Raw genomic sequence first — 13,895 nt, 5'->3', positions numbered from 1 at the left:
AAGGGATGAGATTTTATATTTCTTCATAAGCATTAATCTTATTTTGTCAATTAGGAACATTCAGCACCCACCCGCTATCAAGGCAGCTGCCTATCATGTCATGCCCTACCTGCACAGGTGTGCTGGCTACTCAAATGATCCAATTAAGGAGGCCATTTAGTCAGCAGCAGCAGAAGTCCTGTGCCTGGACGCTCCAACAGCGGCCAGACACAAGCAGAAGCAGAAGCAGCAGAAGCAGCAGCAGCACCACCTTTTGTTTTTTGGCTGCAGCAGCAGCAAGGCCCACAGGGCTGGCTAGCTGGCTAGCCAGCAAGCAGGTAGCAATGAAAGTAGGAATCTTTCTTTTTAACCCTGTAAGGGGGTGGTGCACTGTACCCGAAGATACTGCCATATCGGGTCAATGCATAGGGCGACGGAAGCAAGCTTCGAAATCGGCCCCCGTTCTCAAAAATCCATTTAATATATGGTCCCCAGATAGGGGACGTATCAGATATTAAACTGATAAGAACAGATACTACACTTGATCTTAGCCAAAAGGCCGAGAAGCGATAACCGTGAAAGGGGCGGGCCCAACAAGGTGCCCTTCATGGGCACTATCACTGCTTGCTGTCAGGGAGGCTGCCAGACAATTTTCCATGCACACTCTGGGCTGGGGGGCAGTCAACCACCAGTACACACAGCAGAACCTAAACCCATACCATTATTGCTAAGCAGCAAGCCAGGGGCCCATTGCACTCCCACGGGGCCTTTTTAAATGCAATCCATAACCCGGATTTGCCAGGAACCCTTCTTACTCCTCCTACTTGCATGTGACACTGGGCTTAGGATCTGCATAGGAAACACACACACAAGCACACACCTACCTTTGTTGCCTGCAGATGCCTCCTTGGCTGTCCCCAAACGGTATCAAACCAACACCCACGGGAAGCTGTAAGCATAGAGGACATGCCTGCACCCCATTGGACTTACCTGTGTGGGTTAAATCCGGGTTATTTGACAACCTATGGCGGTGATGGTTCTGCTCAGGCAGAGCAGTGCTGATGCTCCTCATAAAGCTGTCGCTGCTGTGAAGGTTCTAGGTGACATCACAAATCCCTATGGTTACATACACAACAAAGCTGGGTTGTTGTCGTTTACACTCTGCAAGGCCTGTGGAAGTGAGTGACATCATAGCACTGTAGTTCTGAGGGTTCTAGATGGATGCAACAATCTCCTGTTGCTTCTATGAAGGCCATAATAGACGACATCACCAAACAGCTCCATAGTCACATACACAGCAAAGGAGAGATGTTGTTTACACCTAGTGATGTCAGTGGTATTGAGTGACATCACAGCACAGTGCTAAGGCTCCTGGGCCTGGACACAGCAGCGGCTGCAATATCTCAACGGAGAATACGTTTATATATATGTGTGTGTGTGCGCGTATATATATATATATATATATATATATATATATATATATATATATATTTCTCCGCCGAAATCACTTTTAAACCCATTTCCACCTTTTTTTCCCTTCTCTTCCTCTTACTTTTTTTTCACGTTTTTTTACGTTTTTCTCCTTTTCGCCTCTTTTCTGGGCGTATTATTCTTCTTTTTCTTCTTTTTTTTCGTCTAATGCATACCCCATCAGTGCAGCAATGCTTATTCAATACCGCCAGCAGATGGAGACACTGGGGGATAATTTTCTAAGGATTTATACTGATTTTTCCTGTCTGAATTTGTCGCACAGAAAGTTGCAGGCCAAATATGTGTGACATTTCTGCGACTTTAGCTTCTAGAGCATTTTTACAACATTATACATAGGTGCTGAATACATAAAAAGCGACTGTTCAGCGACAGACAAGTCGCATCGGCTGAAAGTAGGCCAGAATGTCAGTCCATGTTGGAGCAGGTTTAGATACAGTCTAAAGTATAGATCTCAAAGTCTGTGCACAGAATTTAGCAAGGGCCTCGCACCTTCTGATGCATCAGGTAGGTGCACAATAGCATAGCCTAACCCTCTGTACTTTGGTCTATATTGATGCGGGACATAGACAGCCAGCTGATGACCAATCCATTAGTGCAATGGATGGCTGGAAGCATTTGTCTTTGCCTTTGCAATACCACAGAAGCAATGCATGGTCAATGTACAGCAATGACACACCTGTGTGAACAGCCAGGAGACCCCCCCCCCCCCCCCATGTTATGTTACATAGTTACATAGTTAGTACGGTCGAAAAAAGACATATGTCCATCAAGTTCAACCAGGGAATTAAGGGGTAGGGGTGTGGCGCGATATTGGGGAAGGGATGAGATTTTATATTTCTTCATAAGCATTAATCTTATTTTGTCAATTAGGAACATTCAGCACCCACCCGCTATCAAGGCAGCTGCCTATCATGTCATGCCCTACCTGCACAGGTGTGCTGGCTACTCAAATGATCCAATTAAGGAGGCCATTTAGTCAGCAGCAGCAGAAGTCCTGTGCCTGGACGCTCCAACAGCGGCCAGACACAAGCAGAAGCAGAAGCAGCAGAAGCAGCAGCAGCACCACCTTTTGTTTTTTGGCTGCAGCAGCAGCAAGGCCCACAGGGCTGGCTAGCTGGCTAGCCAGCAAGCAGGTAGCAATGAAAGTAGGAATCTTTCTTTTTAACCCTGTAAGGGGGTGGTGCACTGTACCCGAAGATACTGCCATATCGGGTCAATGCATAGGGCGACGGAAGCAAGCTTCGAAATCGGCCCCCGTTCTCAAAAATCCATTTAATATATGGTCCCCAGATAGGGGACGTATCAGATATTAAACTGATAAGAACAGATACTACACTTGATCTTAGCCAAAAGGCCGAGAAGCGATAACCGTGAAAGGGGCGGGCCCAACAAGGTGCCCTTCATGGGCACTATCACTGCTTGCTGTCAGGGAGGCTGCCAGACAATTTTCCATGCACACTCTGGGCTGGGGGGCAGTCAACCACCAGTACACACAGCAGAACCTAAACCCATACCATTATTGCTAAGCAGCAAGACAGGGGCCCATTGCACTCCCACGGGGCCTTTTTAAATGCAATCCATAACCCGGATTTGCCAGGAACCCTTCTTACTCCTCCTACTTGCATGTGACACTGGGCTTAGGATCTGCATAGGAAACACACACACAAGCACACACCTACCTTTGTTGCCTGCAGATGCCTCCTTGGCTGTCCCCAAACGGTATCAAACCAACACCCACGGGAAGCTGTAAGCATAGAGGACATGCCTGCACCCCATTGGACTTACCTGTGTGGGTTAAATCCGGGTTATTTGACAACCTATGGCGGTGATGGTTCTGCTCAGGCAGAGCAGTGCTGATGCTCCTCATAAAGCTGTCGCTGCTGTGAAGGTTCTAGGTGACATCACAAATCCCTATGGTTACATACACAACAAAGCTGGGTTGTTGTTGTTTACACTCTGCAAGGCCTGTGGAAGTGAGTGACATCATAGCACTGTAGTTCTGAGGGTTCTAGATGGATGCAACAATCTCCTGTTGCTTCTATGAAGGCCATAATAGACGACATCACCAAACAGCTCCATAGTCACATACACAGCAAAGGAGAGATGTTGTTTACACCTAGTGATGTCAGTGGTATTGAGTGACATCACAGCACAGTGCTAAGGCTCCTGGGCCTGGACACAGCAGCGGCTGCAATATCTCAACGGAGAATACGTTTATATATATGTGTGTGTGTGCGCGTATATATATATATATATATATATATATATATATATATATATATTTCTCCGCCGAAATCACTTTTAAACCCATTTCCACCTTTTTTTCCCTTCTCTTCCTCTTACTTTTTTTTCACGTTTTTTTACGTTTTTCTCCTTTTCGCCTCTTTTCTGGGCGTATTATTCTTCTTTTTCTTCTTTTTTTTCGTCTAATGCATACCCCATCAGTGCAGCAATGCTTATTCAATACCGCCAGCAGATGGAGACACTGGGGGATAATTTTCTAAGGATTTATACTGATTTTTCCTGTCTGAATTTGTCGCACAGAAAGTTGCAGGCCAAATATGTGTGACATTTCTGCGACTTTAGCTTCTAGAGCATTTTTACAACATTATACATAGGTGCTGAATACATAAAAAGCGACTGTTCAGCGACAGACAAGTCGCATCGGCTGAAAGTAGGCCAGAATGTCAGTCCATGTTGGAGCAGGTTTAGATACAGTCTAAAGTATAGATCTCAAAGTCTGTGCACAGAATTTAGCAAGGGCCTCGCACCTTCTGATGCATCAGGTAGGTGCACAATAGCATAGCCTAACCCTCTGTACTTTGGTCTATATTGATGCGGGACATAGACAGCCAGCTGATGACCAATCCATTAGTGCAATGGATGGCTGGAAGCATTTGTCTTTGCCTTTGCAATACCACAGAAGCAATGCATGGTCAATGTACAGCAATGACACACCTGTGTGAACAGCCAGGAGACCCCCCCCCCCCCCCCCATGTTATGTTACATAGTTACATAGTTAGTACGGTCGAAAAAAGACATATGTCCATCAAGTTCAACCAGGGAATTAAGGGGTAGGGGTGTGGCGCGATATTGGGGAAGGGATGAGATTTTATATTTCTTCATAAGCATTAATCTTATTTTGTCAATTAGGAACATTCAGCACCCACCCGCTATCAAGGCAGCTGCCTATCATGTCATGCCCTACCTGCACAGGTGTGCTGGCTACTCAAATGATCCAATTAAGGAGGCCATTTAGTCAGCAGCAGCAGAAGTCCTGTGCCTGGACGCTCCAACAGCGGCCAGACACAAGCAGAAGCAGAAGCAGCAGAAGCAGCAGCAGCACCACCTTTTGTTTTTTGGCTGCAGCAGCAGCAAGGCCCACAGGGCTGGCTAGCTGGCTAGCCAGCAAGCAGGTAGCAATGAAAGTAGGAATCTTTCTTTTTAACCCTGTAAGGGGGTGGTGCACTGTACCCGAAGATACTGCCATATCGGGTCAATGCATAGGGCGACGGAAGCAAGCTTCGAAATCGGCCCCCGTTCTCAAAAATCCATTTAATATATGGTCCCCAGATAGGGGACGTATCAGATATTAAACTGATAAGAACAGATACTACACTTGATCTTAGCCAAAAGGCCGAGAAGCGATAACCGTGAAAGGGGCGGGCCCAACAAGGTGCCCTTCATGGGCACTATCACTGCTTGCTGTCAGGGAGGCTGCCAGACAATTTTCCATGCACACTCTGGGCTGGGGGGCAGTCAACCACCAGTACACACAGCAGAACCTAAACCCATACCATTATTGCTAAGCAGCAAGACAGGGGCCCATTGCACTCCCACGGGGCCTTTTTAAATGCAATCCATAACCCGGATTTGCCAGGAACCCTTCTTACTCCTCCTACTTGCATGTGACACTGGGCTTAGGATCTGCATAGGAAACACACACACAAGCACACACCTACCTTTGTTGCCTGCAGATGCCTCCTTGGCTGTCCCCAAACGGTATCAAACCAACACCCACGGGAAGCTGTAAGCATAGAGGACATGCCTGCACCCCATTGGACTTACCTGTGTGGGTTAAATCCGGGTTATTTGACAACCTATGGCGGTGATGGTTCTGCTCAGGCAGAGCAGTGCTGATGCTCCTCATAAAGCTGTCGCTGCTGTGAAGGTTCTAGGTGACATCACAAATCCCTATGGTTACATACACAACAAAGCTGGGTTGTTGTTGTTTACACTCTGCAAGGCCTGTGGAAGTGAGTGACATCATAGCACTGTAGTTCTGAGGGTTCTAGATGGATGCAACAATCTCCTGTTGCTTCTATGAAGGCCATAATAGACGACATCACCAAACAGCTCCATAGTCACATACACAGCAAAGGAGAGATGTTGTTTACACCTAGTGATGTCAGTGGTATTGAGTGACATCACAGCACAGTGCTAAGGCTCCTGGGCCTGGACACAGCAGCGGCTGCAATATCTCAACGGAGAATACGTTTATATATATGTGTGTGTGTGCGCGTATATATATATATATATATATATATATATATATATATATATATATTTCTCCGCCGAAATCACTTTTAAACCCATTTCCACCTTTTTTTCCCTTCTCTTCCTCTTACTTTTTTTTCACGTTTTTTTACGTTTTTCTCCTTTTCGCCTCTTTTCTGGGCGTATTATTCTTCTTTTTCTTCTTTTTTTTCGTCTAATGCATACCCCATCAGTGCAGCAATGCTTATTCAATACCGCCAGCAGATGGAGACACTGGGGGATAATTTTCTAAGGATTTATACTGATTTTTCCTGTCTGAATTTGTCGCACAGAAAGTTGCAGGCCAAATATGTGTGACATTTCTGCGACTTTAGCTTCTAGAGCATTTTTACAACATTATACATAGGTGCTGAATACATAAAAAGCGACTGTTCAGCGACAGACAAGTCGCATCGGCTGAAAGTAGGCCAGAATGTCAGTCCATGTTGGAGCAGGTTTAGATACAGTCTAAAGTATAGATCTCAAAGTCTGTGCACAGAATTTAGCAAGGGCCTCGCACCTTCTGATGCATCAGGTAGGTGCACAATAGCATAGCCTAACCCTCTGTACTTTGGTCTATATTGATGCGGGACATAGACAGCCAGCTGATGACCAATCCATTAGTGCAATGGATGGCTGGAAGCATTTGTCTTTGCCTTTGCAATACCACAGAAGCAATGCATGGTCAATGTACAGCAATGACACACCTGTGTGAACAGCCAGGAGACCCCCCCCCATGTTATGTTACATAGTTACATAGTTAGTACGGTCGAAAAAAGACATATGTCCATCAAGTTCAACCAGGGAATTAAGGGGTAGGGGTGTGGCGCGATATTGGGGAAGGGATGAGATTTTATATTTCTTCATAAGCATTAATCTTATTTTGTCAATTAGGAACATTCAGCACCCACCCGCTATCAAGGCAGCTGCCTATCATGTCATGCCCTACCTGCACAGGTGTGCTGGCTACTCAAATGATCCAATTAAGGAGGCCATTTAGTCAGCAGCAGCAGAAGTCCTGTGCCTGGACGCTCCAACAGCGGCCAGACACAAGCAGAAGCAGAAGCAGCAGAAGCAGCAGAAGCAGCAGCAGCACCACCTTTTGTTTTTTGGCTGCAGCAGCAGCAAGGCCCACAGGGCTGGCTAGCTGGCTAGCCAGCAAGCAGGTAGCAATGAAAGTAGGAATCTTTCTTTTTAACCCTGTAAGGGGGTGGTGCACTGTACCCGAAGATACTGCCATATCGGGTCAATGCATAGGGCGACGGAAGCAAGCTTCGAAATCGGCCCCCGTTCTCAAAAATCCATTTAATATATGGTCCCCAGATAGGGGACGTATCAGATATTAAACTGATAAGAACAGATACTACACTTGATCTTAGCCAAAAGGCCGAGAAGCGATAACCGTGAAAGGGGCGGGCCCAACAAGGTGCCCTTCATGGGCACTATCACTGCTTGCTGTCAGGGAGGCTGCCAGACAATTTTCCATGCACACTCTGGGCTGGGGGGCAGTCAACCACCAGTACACACAGCAGAACCTAAACCCATACCATTATTGCTAAGCAGCAAGACAGGGGCCCATTGCACTCCCACGGGGCCTTTTTAAATGCAATCCATCACCCGGATTTGCCAGGAACCCTTCTTACTCCTCCTACTTGCATGTGACACTGGGCTTAGGATCTGCATAGGAAACACACACACAAGCACACACCTACCTTTGTTGCCTGCAGATGCCTCCTTGGCTGTCCCCAAACGGTATCAAACCAACACCCACGGGAAGCTGTAAGCATAGAGGACATGCCTGCACCCCATTGGACTTACCTGTGTGGGTTAAATCCGGGTTATTTGACAACCTATGGCGGTGATGGTTCTGCTCAGGCAGAGCAGTGCTGATGCTCCTCATAAAGCTGTCGCTGCTGTGAAGGTTCTAGGTGACATCACAAATCCCTATGGTTACATACACAACAAAGCTGGGTTGTTGTTGTTTACACTCTGCAAGGCCTGTGGAAGTGAGTGACATCATAGCACTGTAGTTCTGAGGGTTCTAGATGGATGCAACAATCTCCTGTTCCTTCTATGAAGGCCATAATAGACGACATCACCAAACAGCTCCATAGTCACATACACAGCAAAGGAGAGATGTTGTTTACACCTAGTGATGTCAGTGGTATTGAGTGACATCACAGCACAGTGCTAAGGCTCCTGGGCCTGGACACAGCAGCGGCTGCAATATCTCAACGGAGAATACGTTTATATATATGTGTGTGTGTGCGCGTATATATATATATATATATATATATATATATATATATATATATATATTTCTCCGCCGAAATCACTTTTAAACCCATTTCCACCTTTTTTTCCCTTCTCTTCCTCTTACTTTTTTTTCACGTTTTTTTACGTTTTTCTCCTTTTCGCCTCTTTTCTGGGCGTATTATTCTTCTTTTTCTTCTTTTTTTTCGTCTAATGCATACCCCATCAGTGCAGCAATGCTTATTCAATACCGCCAGCAGATGGAGACACTGGGGGATAATTTTCTAAGGATTTATACTGATTTTTCCTGTCTGAATTTGTCGCACAGAAAGTTGCAGGCCAAATATGTGTGACATTTCTGCGACTTTAGCTTCTAGAGCATTTTTACAACATTATACATAGGTGCTGAATACATAAAAAGCGACTGTTCAGCGACAGACAAGTCGCATCGGCTGAAAGTAGGCCAGAATGTCAGTCCATGTTGGAGCAGGTTTAGATACAGTCTAAAGTATAGATCTCAAAGTCTGTGCACAGAATTTAGCAAGGGCCTCGCACCTTCTGATGCATCAGGTAGGTGCACAATAGCATAGCCTAACCCTCTGTACTTTGGTCTATATTGATGCGGGACATAGACAGCCAGCTGATGACCAATCCATTAGTGCAATGGATGGCTGGAAGCATTTGTCTTTGCCTTTGCAATACCACAGAAGCAATGCATGGTCAATGTACAGCAATGACACACCTGTGTGAACAGCCAGGAGACCCCCCCCCCCCCCATGTTATGTTACATAGTTACATAGTTAGTACGGTCGAAAAAAGACATATGTCCATCAAGTTCAACCAGGGAATTAAGGGGTAGGGGTGTGGCGCGATATTGGGGAAGGGATGAGATTTTATATTTCTTCATAAGCATTAATCTTATTTTGTCAATTAGGAACATTTAGCACCCACCCGCTATCAAGGCAGCTGCCTATCATGTCATGCCCTACCTGCACAGGTGTGCTGGCTACTCAAATGATCCAATTAAGGAGGCCATTTAGTCAGCAGCAGCAGAAGTCCTGTGCCTGGACGCTCCAACAGCGGCCAGACACAAGCAGAAGCAGAAGCAGAAGCAGCAGAAGCAGCAGCAGCACCACCTTTTGTTTTTTGGCTGCAGCAGCAGCAAGGCCCACAGGGCTGGCTAGCTGGCTAGCCAGCAAGCAGGTAGCAATGAAAGTAGGAATCTTTCTTTTTAACCCTGTAAGGGGGTGGTGCACTGTACCCGAAGATACTGCCATATCGGGTCAATGCATAGGGCGACGGAAGCAAGCTTCGAAATCGGCCCCCGTTCTCAAAAATCCATTTAATATATGGTCCCCAGATAGGGGACGTATCAGATATTAAACTGATAAGAACAGATACTACACTTGATCTTAGCCAAAAGGCCGAGAAGCGATAACCGTGAAAGGGGCGGGCCCAACAAGGTGCCCTTCATGGGCACTATCACTGCTTGCTGTCAGGGAGGCTGCCAGACAATTTTCCATGCACACTCTGGGCTGGGGGGCAGTCAACCACCAGTACACACAGCAGAACCTAAACCCATACCATTATTGCTAAGCAGCAAGACAGGGGCCCATTGCACTCCCACGGGGCCTTTTTAAATGCAATCCATAACCCGGATTTGCCAGGAACCCTTCTTACTCCTCCTACTTGCATGTGACACTGGGCTTAGGATCTGCATAGGAAACACACACACAAGCACACACCTACCTTTGTTGCCTGCAGATGCCTCCTTGGCTGTCCCCAAACGGTATCAAACCAACACCCACGGGAAGCTGTAAGCATAGAGGACATGCCTGCACCCCATTGGACTTACCTGTGTGGGTTAAATCCGGGTTATTTGACAACCTATGGCGGTGATGGTTCTGCTCAGGCAGAGCAGTGCTGATGCTCCTCATAAAGCTGTCGCTGCTGTGAAGGTTCTAGGTGACATCACAAATCCCTATGGTTACATACACAACAAAGCTGGGTTGTTGTTGTTTACACTCTGCAAGGCCTGTGGAAGTGAGTGACATCATAGCACTGTAGTTCTGAGGGTTCTAGATGGATGCAACAATCTCCTGTTGCTTCTATGAAGGCCATAATAGACGACATCACCAAACAGCTCCATAGTCACATACACAGCAAAGGAGAGATGTTGTTTACACCTAGTGATGTCAGTGGTATTGAGTGACATCACAGCACAGTGCTAAGGCTCCTGGGCCTGGACACAGCAGCGGCTGCAATATCTCAACGGAGAATACGTTTATATATATGTGTGTGTGTGCGCGTATATATATATATATATATATATATATATATATATATATATATATATTTCTCCGCCGAAATCACTTTTAAACCCATTTCCACCTTTTTTTCCCTTCTCTTCCTCTTACTTTTTTTTCACGTTTTTTTACGTTTTTCTCCTTTTCGCCTCTTTTCTGGGCGTATTATTCTTCTTTTTCTTCTTTTTTTTCGTCTAATGCATACCCCATCAGTGCAGCAATGCTTATTCAATACCGCCAGCAGATGGAGACACTGGGGGATAATTTTCTAAGGATTTATACTGATTTTTCCTGTCTGAATTTGTCGCACAGAAAGTTGCAGGCCAAATATGTGTGACATTTCTGCGACTTTAGCTTCTAGAGCATTTTTACAACATTATACATAGGTGCTGAATACATAAAAAGCGACTGTTCAGCGACAGACAAGTCGCATCGGCTGAAAGTAGGCCAGAATGTCAGTCCATGTTGGAGCAGGTTTAGATACAGTCTAAAGTATAGATCTCAAAGTCTGTGCACAGAATTTAGCAAGGGCCTCGCACCTTCTGATGCATCAGGTAGGTGCACAATAGCATAGCCTAACCCTCTGTACTTTGGTCTATATTGATGCGGGACATAGACAGCCAGCTGATGACCAATCCATTAGTGCAATGGATGGCTGGAAGCATTTGTCTTTGCCTTTGCAATACCACAGAAGCAATGCATGGTCAATGTACAGCAATGACACACCTGTGTGAACAGCCAGGAGACCCCCCCCCCCCATGTTATGTTACATAGTTACATAGTTAGTACGGTCGAAAAAAGACATATGTCCATCAAGTTCAACCAGGGAATTAAGGGGTAGGGGTGTGGCGCGATATTGGGGAAGGGATGAGATTTTATATTTCTTCATAAGCATTAATCTTATTTTGTCAATTAGGAACATTCAGCACCCACCCGCTATCAAGGCAGCTGCCTATCATGTCATGCCCTACCTGCACAGGTGTGCTGGCTACTCAAATGATCCAATTAAGGAGGCCATTTAGTCAGCAGCAGCAGAAGTCCTGTGCCTGGACGCTCCAACAGGGGCCAGACACAAGCAGAAGCAGAAGCAGCAGAAGCAGCAGCAGCACCACCTTTTGTTTTTTGGCTGCAGCAGCAGCAAGGCCCACAGGGCTGGCTAGCTGGCTAGCCAGCAAGCAGGTAGCAATGAAAGTAGGAATCTTTCTTTTTAACCCTGTAAGGGGGTGGTGCACTGTACCCGAAGATACTGCCATATCGGGTCAATGCATAGGGCGACGGAAGCAAGCTTCGAAATCGGCCCCCGTTCTCAAAAATCCATTTAATATATGGTCCCCAGATAGGGGACATATCAGATATTAAACTGATAAGAACAGATACTACACTTGATCTTAGCCAAAAGGCCGAGAAGCGATAACCGTGAAAGGGGCGGGCCCAACAAGGTGCCCTTCATGGGCACTATCACTGCTTGCTGTCAGGGAGGCTGCCAGACAATTTTCCATGCACACTCTGGGCTGGGGGGCAGTCAACCACCAGTACACACAGCAGAACCTAAACCCATACCATTATTGCTAAGCAGCAAGACAGGGGCCCATTGCACTCCCACGGGGCCTTTTTAAATGCAATCCATAACCCGGATTTGCCAGGAACCCTTCTTACTCCTCCTACTTGCATGTGACACTGGGCTTAGGATCTGCATAGGAAACACACACACAAGCACACACCTACCTTTGTTGCCTGCAGATGCCTCCTTGGCTGTCCCCAAACGGTATCAAACCAACACCCACGGGAAGCTGTAAGCATAGAGGACATGCCTGCACCCCATTGGACTTACCTGTGTGGGTTAAATCCGGGTTATTTGACAACCTATGGCGGTGATGGTTCTGCTCAGGCAGAGCAGTGCTGATGCTCCTCATAAAGCTGTCGCTGCTGTGAAGGTTCTAGGTGACATCACAAATCCCTATGGTTACATACACAACAAAGCTGGGTTGTTGTTGTTTACACTCTGCAAGGCCTGTGGAAGTGAGTGACATCATAGCACTGTAGTTCTGAGGGTTCTAGATGGATGCAACAATCTCCTGTTGCTTCTATGAAGGCCATAATAGACGACATCACCAAACAGCTCCATAGTCACATACACAGCAAAGGAGAGATGTTGTTTACACCTAGTGATGTCAGTGGTATTGAGTGACATCACAGCACAGTGCTAAGGCTCCTGGGCCTGGACACAGCAGCGGCTGCAATATCTCAACGGAGAATACGTTTATATATATGTGTGTGTGTGCGCGTATATATATATATATATATATATACATATATATATATATATATATATATATATATATATATATATCTCCGCCGAAATCACTTTTAAACCCATTTCCACCTTTTTTTCCCTTCTCTTCCTCTTACTTTTTTTTCACGTTTTTTTACGTTTTTCTCCTTTTCGCCTCTTTTCTGGGCGTATTATTCTTCTTTTTCTTCTTTTTTTTCGTCTAATGCATACCCCATCAGTGCAGCAATGCTTATTCAATACCGCCAGCAGATGGAGACACTGGGGGATAATTTTCTAAGGATTTATACTGATTTTTCCTGTCTGAATTTGTCGCACAGAAAGTTGCAGGCCAAATATGTGTGACATTTCTGCGACTTTAGCTTCTAGAGCATTTTTACAACATTATACATAGGTGCTGAATACATAAAAAGCGACTGTTCAGCGACAGACAAGTCGCATCGGCTGAAAGTAGGCCAGAATGTCAGTCCATGTTGGAGCAGGTTTAGATACAGTCTAAAGTATAGATCTCAAAGTCTGTGCACAGAATTTAGCAAGGGCCTCGCACCTTCTGATGCATCAGGTAGGTGCACAATAGCATAGCCTAACCCTCTGTACTTTGGTCTATATTGATGCGGGACATAGACAGCCAGCTGATGACCAATCCATTAGTGCAATGGATGGCTGGAAGCATTTGTCTTTGCCTTTGCAATACCACAGAAGCAATGCATGGTCAATGTACAGCAATGACACACCTGTGTGAACAGCCAGGAGACCCCCCCCCCCCCCCATGTTATGTTACATAGTTACATAGTTAGTACGGTCGAAAAAAGACATATGTCCATCAAGTTCAACCAGGGAATTAAGGGGTAGGGGTGTGGCGCGATATTGGGGAAGGGATGAGATTTTATATTTCTTCATAAGCATTAATCTTATTTTGTCAATTAGGAACATTCAGCACCCACCCGCTATCAAGGCAGCTGCCTATCATGTCATGCCCTACCTGCACAGGTGTGCTGGCTACTCAAATGATCCAATTAAGGAGGCCATTTAGTCAGCAG

General features: G+C 45.9%; 6 non-coding genes across 6 annotated transcripts; all 6 read right to left on the bottom strand.

Moving 5' to 3' along the window:
- Window positions 1–359: 359 nt before the first annotated feature.
- On the bottom strand, window positions 360–550 carry LOC130302970 (U2 spliceosomal RNA). Its single transcript, XR_008853104.1, has one exon. It is a non-coding gene; the product is annotated as a U2 spliceosomal RNA (small nuclear RNA).
- Window positions 551–2,645: 2,095 nt separating this feature from the next.
- On the bottom strand, window positions 2,646–2,836 carry LOC130302969 (U2 spliceosomal RNA). The gene has a single exon (XR_008853103.1). It is a non-coding gene; the product is annotated as a U2 spliceosomal RNA (small nuclear RNA).
- Window positions 2,837–4,928: 2,092 nt separating this feature from the next.
- On the bottom strand, window positions 4,929–5,119 carry LOC130302968 (U2 spliceosomal RNA). Its single transcript, XR_008853102.1, has one exon. It is a non-coding gene; the product is annotated as a U2 spliceosomal RNA (small nuclear RNA).
- Window positions 5,120–7,214: 2,095 nt separating this feature from the next.
- LOC130302967 (U2 spliceosomal RNA) lies at window positions 7,215–7,405 on the bottom strand. Its single transcript, XR_008853101.1, has one exon. It is a non-coding gene; the product is annotated as a U2 spliceosomal RNA (small nuclear RNA).
- A 2,099-nt stretch (window positions 7,406–9,504) lies between these two features.
- On the bottom strand, window positions 9,505–9,695 carry LOC130302966 (U2 spliceosomal RNA). Its single transcript, XR_008853100.1, has one exon. It is a non-coding gene; the product is annotated as a U2 spliceosomal RNA (small nuclear RNA).
- Window positions 9,696–11,786: 2,091 nt separating this feature from the next.
- On the bottom strand, window positions 11,787–11,977 carry LOC130302961 (U2 spliceosomal RNA). The gene has a single exon (XR_008853095.1). It is a non-coding gene; the product is annotated as a U2 spliceosomal RNA (small nuclear RNA).
- Window positions 11,978–13,895: the final 1,918 nt, after the last annotated feature.

This window comes from Hyla sarda, unplaced genomic scaffold, assembly GCF_029499605.1.
Source record: "Hyla sarda isolate aHylSar1 unplaced genomic scaffold, aHylSar1.hap1 scaffold_1187, whole genome shotgun sequence".
Taxonomy (NCBI): domain Eukaryota; kingdom Metazoa; phylum Chordata; class Amphibia; order Anura; family Hylidae; genus Hyla; species Hyla sarda.
Note: the sequence above shows the minus strand (reverse complement) of the source record. Positions and strands in the feature narration are given on the sequence as shown.